Here is a 12,899-nt window from a genome sequence, read left to right as displayed (position 1 = left end):
AAACAGAAAAATATATTGAATGATTAAAGATCAAAAACTTCTCAAATTTGGAGAAACACATGTTTATAGTTTAAAGGATGTTCAATGACTTCCAAATAGAGTACATGTTTTAAAAAGAAAACAAACAAACAAGCTAAGGCACATTGTAGATACTGGGAAAAATAAAATCACTACATCTACTACATCACTACTATATACCGTGGAGCAACAATTCAAATGTTAAAGACATCTTACCTTTTAGTAGTCACTCCAGATCCTATATTAGGGTATGAAGTATCAACAGTTAAACCCTGCTAACTGACAAGTCCATTTCAAGTACACAGAATTCTCACTCCATTATTCAGTGCTTTCTCTTACAGAATTAATGCACAAGAATTATAAATGTTTAAGGAAAGTCAATGTCATGTATCTTGGCTTCCATAGAAACAAGACCTGACATAGAGATTATGCACAAGTGATTTTCAGGGAGTGATAAGAACCCCTATTAATTTAATGAGGAAAATAGGATAAGGGAGGATAAAGAGCTAATATGTTTTCTCAAGAAAGTTGAGCTTTTGGAACAAAACGCTAGGGCTATGGAGAATAAATTACATGGCAGAACTGTCCCCACCTTAATGAAAGGGGCCTTTTGTAACCCTTGCCTCAGTCAGTCATTATCTGCAGTTTTCCCACAGGAGAAATGTGATTTCCCAGGTAAGGTGGCTGAGCACAGTTCTCTCAAAGAAAGAAACTGTAAACTGTGAACTGTTTGCAGTCAACATATATCATCAAATAGAGAATGGTAAAATTAGCCTGATAAAGGATGACTGGATAGGGTACAAATGACATTTACTACAGACAATAACATGAAAGAAAAACATCAAGACACAAATTTTAAATCTAGTGCTGACTGGATAAGAAATAATTGAGGGGAAAAAAGATAGAAGTCTTAACTGTTAATCTTCAGAAGATGTGAGAAGATTTTTCAATCAACTAAACAAAAGTGTAACACTACTTTTAAGAAGAAAGATTACTTATCAGTAATCATCCTAAACTTAGAGTGGTGGCAGGGAGAAAAACAAATAAGAAAAAAATAACTGAAGTTGCTAGAAAGTCACCAGAGGCAGACAGGCATTAAACAGAAAACAACTCAAAAATAAAAAAATGCTGCACAGTGGGTGAGGTCAACATCTAACCAGATTTTTCACAAAGGACATTACTCAGTTCATAGGCAATGTGGAGGATCAACTCCCAAGCAAACAAATGGCAGCCTTAAAAAGCTAAGGCTTCAGAAGTCAGAGTTCTGGACTGCCTGAAAGGCTAGAGGAAGCCACAGTTGATGAGAGGCCACACATTGTCAGTAACTGTCATTCAATTCTTGGTGATTTCCAAAATGCTTGTGTATAAGACAACAATCCAAGAAAATTCAAATAAAGCGATATTTGGAGGGTTAACTAACTGGAATAGAAAATTTAACCAACAAGAGGAGCTGGAAAGACATAATTTGGAGTCCTACTGAGCTAGAATAGCTTAGGAAGCACATCACATTTTCCGCTGAAACTCTGTAATATCTGTGTCTTATGAAGCAGACACATATTTCTTGGCTAAGGGATATGATCTATGATTAAGGACACACCTATGCCTCAAAAATTGAAAACCAAACCTCCAAAGGATCATGGTATCCTAGTAATTTCATTCTCTGTCCAGGCAAAACTAAACACTCTTTAGATAAAGGTAACAAATTCCAGAGTCTTTATAATGCATCATCTACCAAGTTTGGTATATAAAAGTAAATTTACTATGCATGTCAAATAGCAGAGAATTGTGAAGCATAATCAAGAGAAAAACCACACAACTTAAGAAGATATATAGACCAATAGGGTGCTCTGCAATTTAACTTTGTAAATGTGACAAAAATTTATCAAAAACTGGTCAGTAAAATGGGTTACATAATAGCAAACATTAAAATAGGTAAAAATCATTACCCTCCCTGACCAAAACAAAAACCAACTAAACAAAATTAAAAAAAAAATTTGAGAGAAATTTTAACATTTAGAGAAAATGTCACCCAAATGTTAAGATAGCCTCATGTTATGCCTCATGTTAACCTCATGATAAGCCTCATATATGTATATATAATCTCTAGGAAAAGCAATCTACCTTCTTTAGCATTCTAATTTTTCTACTTTCATGCTTTCACAAGGATTCAATTTTAAGTACTATTTATGTTACAATATTAAAATCAGTTCCAAAATCATCTACAACCCTAAAGATGATTTGCTATAATTTCTACAAATGTGTGCAGTATATTCAAGGGAATGCAAAAAAGCATGAAATCTATTATTTTCCAATTTCTATTCTATACCATAAAATAACATTACATATGTATTAATAATGGAAAATATATTAACAACAACACTCTAATACTGATACCACTCTGCTATTTGCTTTCTTTGACTCACTGTAAGTACTGAGTTTTAGCAACCCCACTGACTGTTTCCCTCTGCCCTAGAGCTTCATTTTAAAAATAGTATAATAACACTATGGTATTTTGATAATAATTCCTTCAAAAATAGCCTCTATCACAAGAAGACTGACAAGCTAAATCCAAAACAAAATCTAAATGAATTAATGAAATGGCTTTAAAAAGAATGTGGGTATTTGACTATTATAGTTAAATATCATCCTTATATAGGAGCAATTGAAAATATTGAAAAAAGATCAGTTTTCATTAGCTGTAGCAAGCATTTATCTTCTAGTCAGATATACACTTCATGAGGATTGTGTTAGAACAAAGGAAGAAAGTTACAAATTCTAACAGAAAAAAATTAAATAGCAAAGGAATAAATATATTCTGATCTTAGCTAGAAATATTAAGTGCTATAGAAATATCTGATCTCATCAAGCTAATTTATAACTTTAACATTTCAAATTAAAATCTGAAAATAATTTTAAAGAAATAACATAAAATACTAAAATTTATAAGGAGATGTAAAAGTAGGCAAGAACATTACATTTTATTCTAATCATGAATAACTTAAGACGGAGAAAAGGAGATAAGAGTGACGAAGTGACCTACCTTTTATCATAATGATCCACTTTATTTAAAACCAAATCATACCAAGTCAATAGGTCAATAAAGATGAAGAAAAAGTGTGCATTTATAAACAAATGCAATTTTTTGATAATTTTTTTTACCAAGTCTTGAATAAAATTTGAAACAAAATAAGACTAAGTGTGAAGAATGAAAATTAGTATATCCCATTAGAAAATTCTGACAGTGACATAAGGAACTGAAACATACCTGTTAAACTATAAAGATTTGTAAGAACAGGATGAATTTTAAAAGACTCAGCTGACCAAACAAAGAACTTGTAATGTTTCTTACCTTTCTGAAGAAACAAAAGTTCTTGTTTATGAAGCCAAGTAAAACTCATTGAAGAGCATTCAGTGCATATTTTTGAAATTCCTTAAAAAAAAAAAAAGAACAAGTTAGCTATACCACAGCCTTGGGAATATGCATATTATATATGAAAGTGTTAGTCACTCAGCTGTGTCTGACTCTTTTCAATCCCATGGACTATAGCCCACCCAGGCTCCTCAGTCCATGCGTGGAATCTTCAGGCAAGAATACTGGAGCGGATAGCCATTTCCTTCTCCAAGGGATCCTCCCAACCCAGGGATCAAACCCTGGTCTCCTGGATCACAGGCAGATTCTTCACCATCTGAGCCACCAAGGAAGGCCCATATATTATACACTTATAGGTGTAAATTCATAGTATATAACAAACGATATATATGAATATAATGTGTAATAAATTAAATAATAAATTTTATACCTAGAAATACATATATATTGATATATAGGTATAAATAGATATAAATACTTGCGTGTGTGTGTGTGGTTAGCCGCTCAGTTATGTCTGACTCTTGGCAATGCCATAGACTAGCCCACCAAGCTCCTCTGTCCATGGGGATTCTCCAGGCAAGAATACTGGAGTGGGTTGCCATGTCCTTCTCCAGGGATATGTCCTTTATCCCACGGATAAAACCCAGGTCTCCCGCATTATGGCGGTTTCTTTACTGTCTGAGCCACCAGGGAAGCACAAATATTTACATATGTCATATTATATATTGTATTAAAAAAACATTCAAGGAGAAGAAAGCAACAATAAACATCTTATTGCACAAATTTTCAAAGACAAATATTAAAAGTTGTTCGAAAGAGTATTTTTACTTTAAATAATTATTAGACCATTTTTGAATGTCTGCAATCTTTTCAAAGGAAAAACAGCTATGGCAAATTTGTCTATGGATACATTACTTAGATAAATATGAGCAGATGGCTTGGTAAAGCTAGCCAAATCTCCATCCAAGTTATATGCTTTGTGTGGGTAAATTTTACATAATGATTAGATGAGTTGAGAGGTCGATATTGAAATGAAAGTAGAAAAGCATTTCTAAATCAGGTATATGATATGTTAGAATTAAGTCAGTGCATGATATTGAGTGCAATATGTCACAGTATTTCCACTCATTTAATTAGGCATAATTATGGTGAAATTGTAAAGTGTGCAAAATGCAGAGTATCACACAGCATATCTTTAGCTATAAAAATGTACATACACTTTATAAAGAGTTCTCTGTTAAGGTAACCATGGAGGACTTTTAATTCTATATCTTTCTCATGTAGATAAATTAATGTTGCTGTGGGAATTTTAACTTCGGAATTTCCTGACTCTCACATGCTTAATTTCTCAGTGTTAATGTTCCAATACCAGATCTGAATGACTACACATCATGGATATTTCTATCTGCTCAAGATGTTTCTAGAATGTAATGTTTAACCTTTAAAACAAATATTTGAGAGGGCAGAGGCAAAAAAAAAAAAACAGAAACAATGAGAATCTGTTCAGCTGATTAGCTAAAAAACCTCTTTATTTACAGTTGAATGAGGGCATGAAAAGGAATGAACTCCCACAGTAGAGACATAAGGTGGAGAAATAACAGAAAAGTAATGATTATAAGTGTAAAATGTGTGGGAAAAAAACCCTCAGACTGGAGGAAATGTCCAAATTATACAACTTAATAATCAATACTTGAGATTAAAAACATAGAACTTCATCTTAATAAGTTTCACTGAGTTAAACAATACAAAGCAAAAAGAACATTTTGAGATAATTTACTAATATATGCTCACAAAGATAACTTAGAATGAGATGTGATGCTGATGGTTGGCACCGTAGGGAGATTTTGAAATATTAGTATGCCTCCCTCAGGAAGGATTTGGCATAATCAACCATGTATGGAGGTGCTCTCCTGTGTATACAGATACTGCTGGTATTCTGCTTAATTGTTTAAGCCAGGAAAGTGGGCAGAAAGAAATGTATCATTATGATCTGTCATATTTATAACAGAACCTCATGCTTGGAGACTATAGTGGCTAACTGGACACACCACATTTTTAACAAACGAGGCTCATAAGCCTGCCTTCCATATGATCCGGTGCTTGGAGGATTCCTGGAACACAGACATCTGTGAGAATGACACCATTTAGAGAGTTGGATGATACCAGTGAGAGCACCCTGACTCTTACTTGGTCAACTCCTCCTCTAATGGGACACCATTTCTCCTTCCCTCCAGTTCTGTTCGATATGTACATGTGATTTCTATCTCATTCCTAATCATCATTCACTGACTGGGAAAAGTTGAATAGGTATCTCAAAGCAAGGGATATGTGTGTTAGGATTAGTATCCCAAAGTTTTTGCTGTGATAGGAAAATCTTCATTTCTAAAATTTATTCATCATTTAAAAATTTTAAACACTTTGTAACGCTTTTCATATCGCCTATTTCCTGACTTTAATACAGGTAGAATTTGTATTGCATTTTTAAATGAGAAACAAAAAAGTGTCTTTCTGTGTGTGCATGTTGCATTACAGTGAATTAAAATGAGGTTTAAAAAAAATAAATGAAGTTTTAAATGCTGGAAAACGTCTGACAGTAAGTTCTCACAAGGAACTTTAGAAACTAATTTGTTCAAGTGAAACAGATAAGCACTGAGTCTTATCACCAAATAACCTAACCACCAAAAAAAGAAGTGCCTTGATTAAAAAAAAAAAAAAAACATTATTTTTATATCATTAGTACCATGTAAGTATTTATTATATAGCCCCTGGGTTTGCAAAATACAAGCTGACTGCCTTGGTCCTATAAACGTAAATCATCTAGGGAAAAAACTACAGAATGCATTAAAAGATATTGGTAATTGAATGCCTATTTATTCTGTGTGAAGGAAAGAGTGAAGTATGCAGTGAGTGCTTATTGCATCTTTTCCTCGCTTTCTTAATGTCACTTCTCCTTTCAGATATGATAGATGCCAAGTTGCCTAGTGACTTGCTCTTTTGCTCAGATTCAAAGCCTTCCTCGTTTGCTTTTGTGGCACCACAGCACATACTTTTAGACTTTGTACTGCTCTCTTCTTCCCTCAACATAGTCAAATGATCAGATATTAATTATATATTATACTGTTTATTGCAACTACTGAGAAATATTGGGAAATTTGGAAAAAATAAAAAAACAACTATTATTTCCAGAATTTCAAATTCAGTGGAAGAAGAGTTACATGTATGTTAGTAACTTTAACAAATTAGAAAACAGTATCAAAGACATTGCTGGAAACTGAAGGAAAAGTGGTGGATTAGTCATTAAGTTGTGTCTGACTCTTGCGACCCCATGGACTATAGCCCTCCAGGCTCCTCTGTTTATGGGATTTCCCAGGCAAGAATACTGAAGTGGGATGCCATTGCCTTCTCCAGGGGATCTTCCCAACCCAGGAATTGAAACTGGGTCTCCTGCATTGCTGGAGAAGGCAATGGAAACCCACTCCAGTACTCTTGCCTGGAAAATCTCATGGGCAGAGGAGCCTGGTAGGCTGCAGTCCATGGGGTTGCTAAGAGTTGGACATGACTGAGCGGCTTCACTTTCACTTTTCACTTGCATGCATTGGAGAAGGAAATGGCAACCCACTCCATTGTTCTTGCCTGGAGAATCCCAGGGACGGGGAAGCCTGGTGGGCTGCTGTCTATGGGGTTGCACAGAGTCAGACACGACTGAAGCGACTTAGCAGCAGCAGCAGCTCCTGCACTGCAGACGGATTCCTTACTAACTGAGCTATGAGCAAAGGACAAGTACAGACAATCAGAGATAAGGAAATATATGCAAAAAAGAAGAAAAAAAAAAGAAGAAATATGGAGGCAGAAAGATTCAAGATATACAAGGGAATATCATTTACGCTGGTGTAGAACGGTTCAGTTCAGTAGCTCAGTCATGTCCAACTCCTTGCGACCCCATGCACTGCAGCATGCCAGGCCTCCCTGTCCATCACCAACTCCCAGAGTAAACTCAAACTCATGCCCATTGAGTCAGTGATGCCATCCAACCATCTCATCCTCTATCATCCCCTTCTCCTCACACCTTTAAACGTTCCCAGCATCAGGGTCTTTGCAAAAGAGTCAGTTTTTCGCATCAGGTGGCCAAAGTATTAGAGTTTCATCTTCAACATCAGTCCTTCCAATGAACATTCAGGACTGATTTCCTTTAGGATGGACTGGTTGGATCTCCTTGCAGTCCAAGGGACTCTGAAGAATCTTCTCCAACACCACAGTTTGAAAGCATCAATTCTTCAGTCCTTAGCTTTCTGTATAGTCCAACTCTCACACCCATATATGACTACTGGAAAAACCATAGCCTTGACTAGACAGACCTTTGTTGGTAAAGTAATGTCTCTGCTTTTAAATATGCTATGTAGGTTGGTCATAACTTTTCTTCCAAGGAGCAAGCATCTTTTAATTTCATGGCTGCAGTCACTATCTGCAGTGATTTTTGAGCCCAAAAAAATAAAGTTTCTCACTGTTTACCCATCTATTTGACATGAAGTGATGAGACCAGATGCCATGATCTTAGTTTTTTGAATGTTGAGTTTTAAGCCAACTTTTTCACTCTCCTCTTTCACTTTCATCAAGAAGCTCTTTAATTCTTCTTCACTTTCTGCCATAAGGGTGGTGTCATCTATATATCTGAGGTTATTGCTATTTCTCCCTCCAATCTTGATTCCAGCTTGTGCATCATCCAGCCAAGCATTTCTCATGATGTACTCCACATATAAGTTAAATAAGAAGGTTGACATACAGCCTTGACGTACTCCTTTTCCTATTTGGAACCAGTCTATTGTTCCATGTCCAGTTCTAACTGTTGCTTCCTAACCTGCATACAGATTTCTCAAGAGGCAGGTCAGGTGGTCTGGTATTCCCATCTCTTTCAGAATTTTCCACATTTTTGGTGATCCACACAGTCAAAGGCTTTGGCATAGTCAATAAAGCAGAAGTAGATGTTTTCCTGGAACTTTCCTGCTTTTCAGTGATCCAACAGATGTTGGCAATTTTTGATCTCTGGTTCCTAGAATGGTGACTGAGGGTAAACAGTCAAAGTGTGTCCACTAGATCACCCTGGTTTAAAACCACAGAAGGCCCTCTATGCTATCTTGAGGAATGTAGGTTTCCTCTATGGGCAAAGATAAGCAAGGATTTTTGAGTAAGGGTGAAAATGAAAGTGTTAGTCATTCAGTTACGTCTGACTCTTTGAGACCCCATGGACTGTAGCCTGCCAGGCTCGTCATTCCATGGAATTCTCCAGGCAAGCATACTGGAGTGGGTAGCCATTCCTTTCTTCAAGATCTTCCTGACCCAGGAATCAAACCTGGGTCTCCCTCATTGCAGGCAGATTCTTTACCACTCGAGTCACCAGGGAAGCCCTGAGTAATGGATAGACATGATTCAATTCATGATTTAGTAAGGATATTCTGGAACATAGTGGTAACTAATTTTAACATATAAATAAAACAATTGATATTAAAATATTTTATAATTTTGGTGACAACTAAATCGAAGGTCAGAACTCAATTACTAAGGGTAGAAAAGGAACGGATGAGATGAATGTGAGAAATATTTGAAAGGCAAATTTAAAGACAGAAACACAATTGCCATCATGAAAATCCTATAACTCCCCTATGTGACTTACCTTAAAACCTACAGGGGCAGAAATATATGTACTTTTATTTTATTATTTGTTTGTTGTTGTGTTGATTTCACATTCCCTAGAAGAACATTTGGCACATGGTAGGTAACCAATACAAAATTATGAAATAAATTAACCAAAACTATCTTGATATCAATTCAGAATACTAAATAATAAATAGGTCTCCTTCAAAGTCAGAATGCAGAGAAGGAAATGGCACCCCACTCCAATACTCTTGCCTGGAAAATCCTATGGACAGAGGAGTCTGGTAGGCTCCATGGGGTTGCTAAGAGTGGTACACGACTAAGCGACTTCACTTTCACTTTTCACTTTCATGCTTTGGAGAAGGAAACGGCAACCCACTTTGGTGTTCTTGCCTAGAGAATCCCTGGGACAGGGGAGCCTGGTGGGCTGCTGTCTATGGGGTTGCACAGAGTCAGACACGACTGAAGTGACTTAGCGGCAGCGGCAGCAGAGTCAGAATGGCATTAATTAAACCTGATTTCCTAGTTCTTAGTCAAATGATTTAATTAAATTAATCACTGTCAAAGAATATAAGATTGAGAGTAACTACAAGGCAACTATTTTAATCATCATGGCACAAAGATAGATAGGATTTTTGTCTAAGTTTTTCTTGTTCTTAAATCTACCGGAAACTTGTATTTGGAAAAACAAATAAGGCATTTTCACTTAAAGTAGTTCATAAATCAAAACTTTAAAGGATAAATTCTATTAGCAAGTTTCTAAAGAAACACGTTTAGTTCCACGAGGCAGATAGTTAAGCCAAGGCTATATGAATCATGGAGGTACAACTGAGTTTCCTTACTTCTATCTTTTCCAAGACACATTTCCCTACAAGTAATTATGAATCAAGTTCTCTCCAAAATAAAACCTAAGGGAACTCATACTTATGAAACTGTTTTATTCTGCTTTAATTATCATTTTATGAAAGTCTTAACTTAAAATCTTGAGTGGTTATATGAAATTTAAGAGATATAAAATTTCAAAGGAGTTATAAAAGTATTTCAAAACGTAATCTCTTGGATTAGTTTGGAGGGTGAGCAAAAAGCAACATTAGAAAACCCAGCTTCCACGTGCCCCCACGAAGATCAACAATCGGACCAATATACAGGAACAAAACAATAGCTCCAAAAGACCTCTGGAGCCCACTTAGGAAGAATTAGCAACACAGTGAAACAAACCAACCAACCTGAGAATAAATGTACAAGAAAAAAAGGAAGATGACTGCTTTGCCTGGATCATCCCATTCCCCAAAAGGTATTGTTCAACACCAAGAAAGAACACGCCAGCTAGGAGCTCCTTTTGCCAGGAAATGAAGAATGAGGTGAACGACTTGGCTTCCCCACCCTCACAGAGCACCACACAGATCCCAGTCTGGTTTCACCTCACACAGATTGGCAAAGCTGAGACATATTGAGCCAGCTTGGAACAGGGAAGAAAAGCAGAGAGTATTATTAGCAGACGTGCAGCAGAACTGATCACAGTTCACAGAGACTGCCTCTGTAACAAACTCAGCAGATTTTGCCATGGATGAAGCCAACAGCCAGTACAGCTGCCATGGACCCCCTGTGATCTCTCCAGCTTTCTCCCCACAGGTATTTGCTATCACGACACCAGCTGCCTGAGTCTCTCCCCAACCTCAGCAAAGCCAAGGAGCCCCACTTGCAGCCAGCTCAGGCTTCTGCAGTTGTGTAAGTGCAAGACACCAGCCTGGAACATCCCAGCTGACTCCCACCGCTGTGCCCATGTTTGTGGCTAACCCCTCCAGCTATGCAATTAAACCCATTAGTCTGATGCCTGGCATCAGCATCCACAGCAGTATGCACACACAAGGAGAGAGAGTAAAGCAGTGAACGAGCACATCCGTAGACAGGGTCCCCACTGCTGCTTGCAGGCCAGAGCAGACCCCACCTTCTGGTATCGACCAGCATCGTCACAACAACCTGTAGCCAACCCTTCCAGCTGTGCACGTGTATGTCCCCAGCCTACCCCACTGAAGCTTGCTCACGGAGTGAAGAGTACACAGCCACAGGCGAGCACACAGACGTCCAGGGCCTCTGCAGCTGCCAAAGAGCCCAGCGTCGGCCTCTGCCCTTCTCACATGCCCTGTGTGCATGCCTAGTCATGTCCAGCTCTGTGTGAACCCATGGACTGTAGCCTGTCGGGCTTCTCTGTCCATGGGATTCTCCAGGCAAGAGTACTGGAGTGGGTTGCCGTTCCCTACCTCAGTGGATTTTTCCCAGTCAGGGGTCAAACCCAGTCTCTTGCAACTCCAGCATTAGCAGGCAGAGTCTTTACCATTAGCACCACTGGGAAAGTCCCTAGCCACGTGCCCAACTTCTCATCACTATGAATGTATCTGCAACTGGCTCTTGACCCAGTTAAAGGAGCAAAGAGAAAAAAAGAAGTCCCTTCCTATCAAAAAAATCATACCAAATTTAATGGACTGAATTTCCCAATAAAAATGTATAGAGTATACTATTTTTTAAATAGTATATTGATTAAAAAAAAAAAAGACCCAATTTTATGCCACGGTGTGTACAAGAGAAACACTACAGCTTTAAGTTACATATATAGGCTCCAAGTGAAAGGACAACAAAAACATATTTCCTGCCAGCAAATTGAAACCAAAAGTGAGCATAGTTAACTATACTTAGAGCAGATGAAACAGACTTTAAGCCAAAAACAGTGACAAGAGGGGAAAAAAAAAAAAAGGTCATTATATCATGATGAAAAATAAAAGTGTCAGTCACTCTGTCACATCCCACTCTTTGTGACCCTACTGACTGCAGCCTGCTAGGCTTCTCTGTCCATGGGATTTCCCAGGCAAGACACTGGAGTGGGTTGCCATTCCCTTCTCCTGGGGACCTTCTCAACCCAGGGATAGAAGCTGGGTCTCCTGCATTGCAGGCACATTCTTTACTGTCTGAGCCACCAAGTAAGCACATATATATGGGTTTTATTTATCAAGATATATACTTATCAAGATACATATATATATGCTTTATTTATCAAGACATAACAATCAAATATATGCAATTCCGCATCCAACAGATCTGAAGGGAGGTATAGAAAACAATACAATAACTAGGGACTTTCTGTATTCCACTTCCAACCATATAGATAGATCATCCAGACATAAAGAAGGAAATAAGGGATGTGACCACATTTTTAGATTAAATGTAAATTACATACATAAACAAAAAATTCCATCCAACAATGGTAGAATATACTTTCTTCTCAACTGCATACAAAACATGCTCCAGGATAGATCACATGACTGGTTACAAAATAAGTAGTAGCAAATTTAAGAAGACTGAAATCATACCAAGTATCTTTTCTGACCACAGTGGCATGAAAGTAGAAATAAATAACAGAATGAAAGCTGGAAGATTTACAAATAGTGGAGATTAAACAACACCCTGAAGGACTAATGGGTAAAGGAGAAATCAAAAGGAAAATCAAGAAATGTCCTGAAACAAATCAAAGTGTAAGTACAATTACACTTTGTCCTATATCAAAGCCTACAGGACACTGTGAAGCAGTTCCAAGAGGGGAGAGTTTTGTGATAAACACCTACATTAAGAAGCAAGAGAGAACTCAAATAAACCACCTCACATTATACCTCAAAAAACTAGAGAAGGATGAACTAGGCCCAAAGTTAGCAGAAGTAAGGAAATGACAAAAATCAGAGTGGAAATAAGTGAAAAAGAGACCAGAAACCCAACAAAGTGAAACTATAAACTGTTTTTTTTTTTTTAATAAATAAAAAGGACACTTTACTAAACTAAGAAAAAGTGGGAAGACTTAAAGTCAGAACACTGC

This window comes from Bos indicus, chromosome 17 (genome assembly GCF_029378745.1).
Source record: "Bos indicus isolate NIAB-ARS_2022 breed Sahiwal x Tharparkar chromosome 17, NIAB-ARS_B.indTharparkar_mat_pri_1.0, whole genome shotgun sequence".
NCBI lineage: Eukaryota > Metazoa > Chordata > Mammalia > Artiodactyla > Bovidae > Bos > Bos indicus.
Note: the sequence above shows the minus strand (reverse complement) of the source record.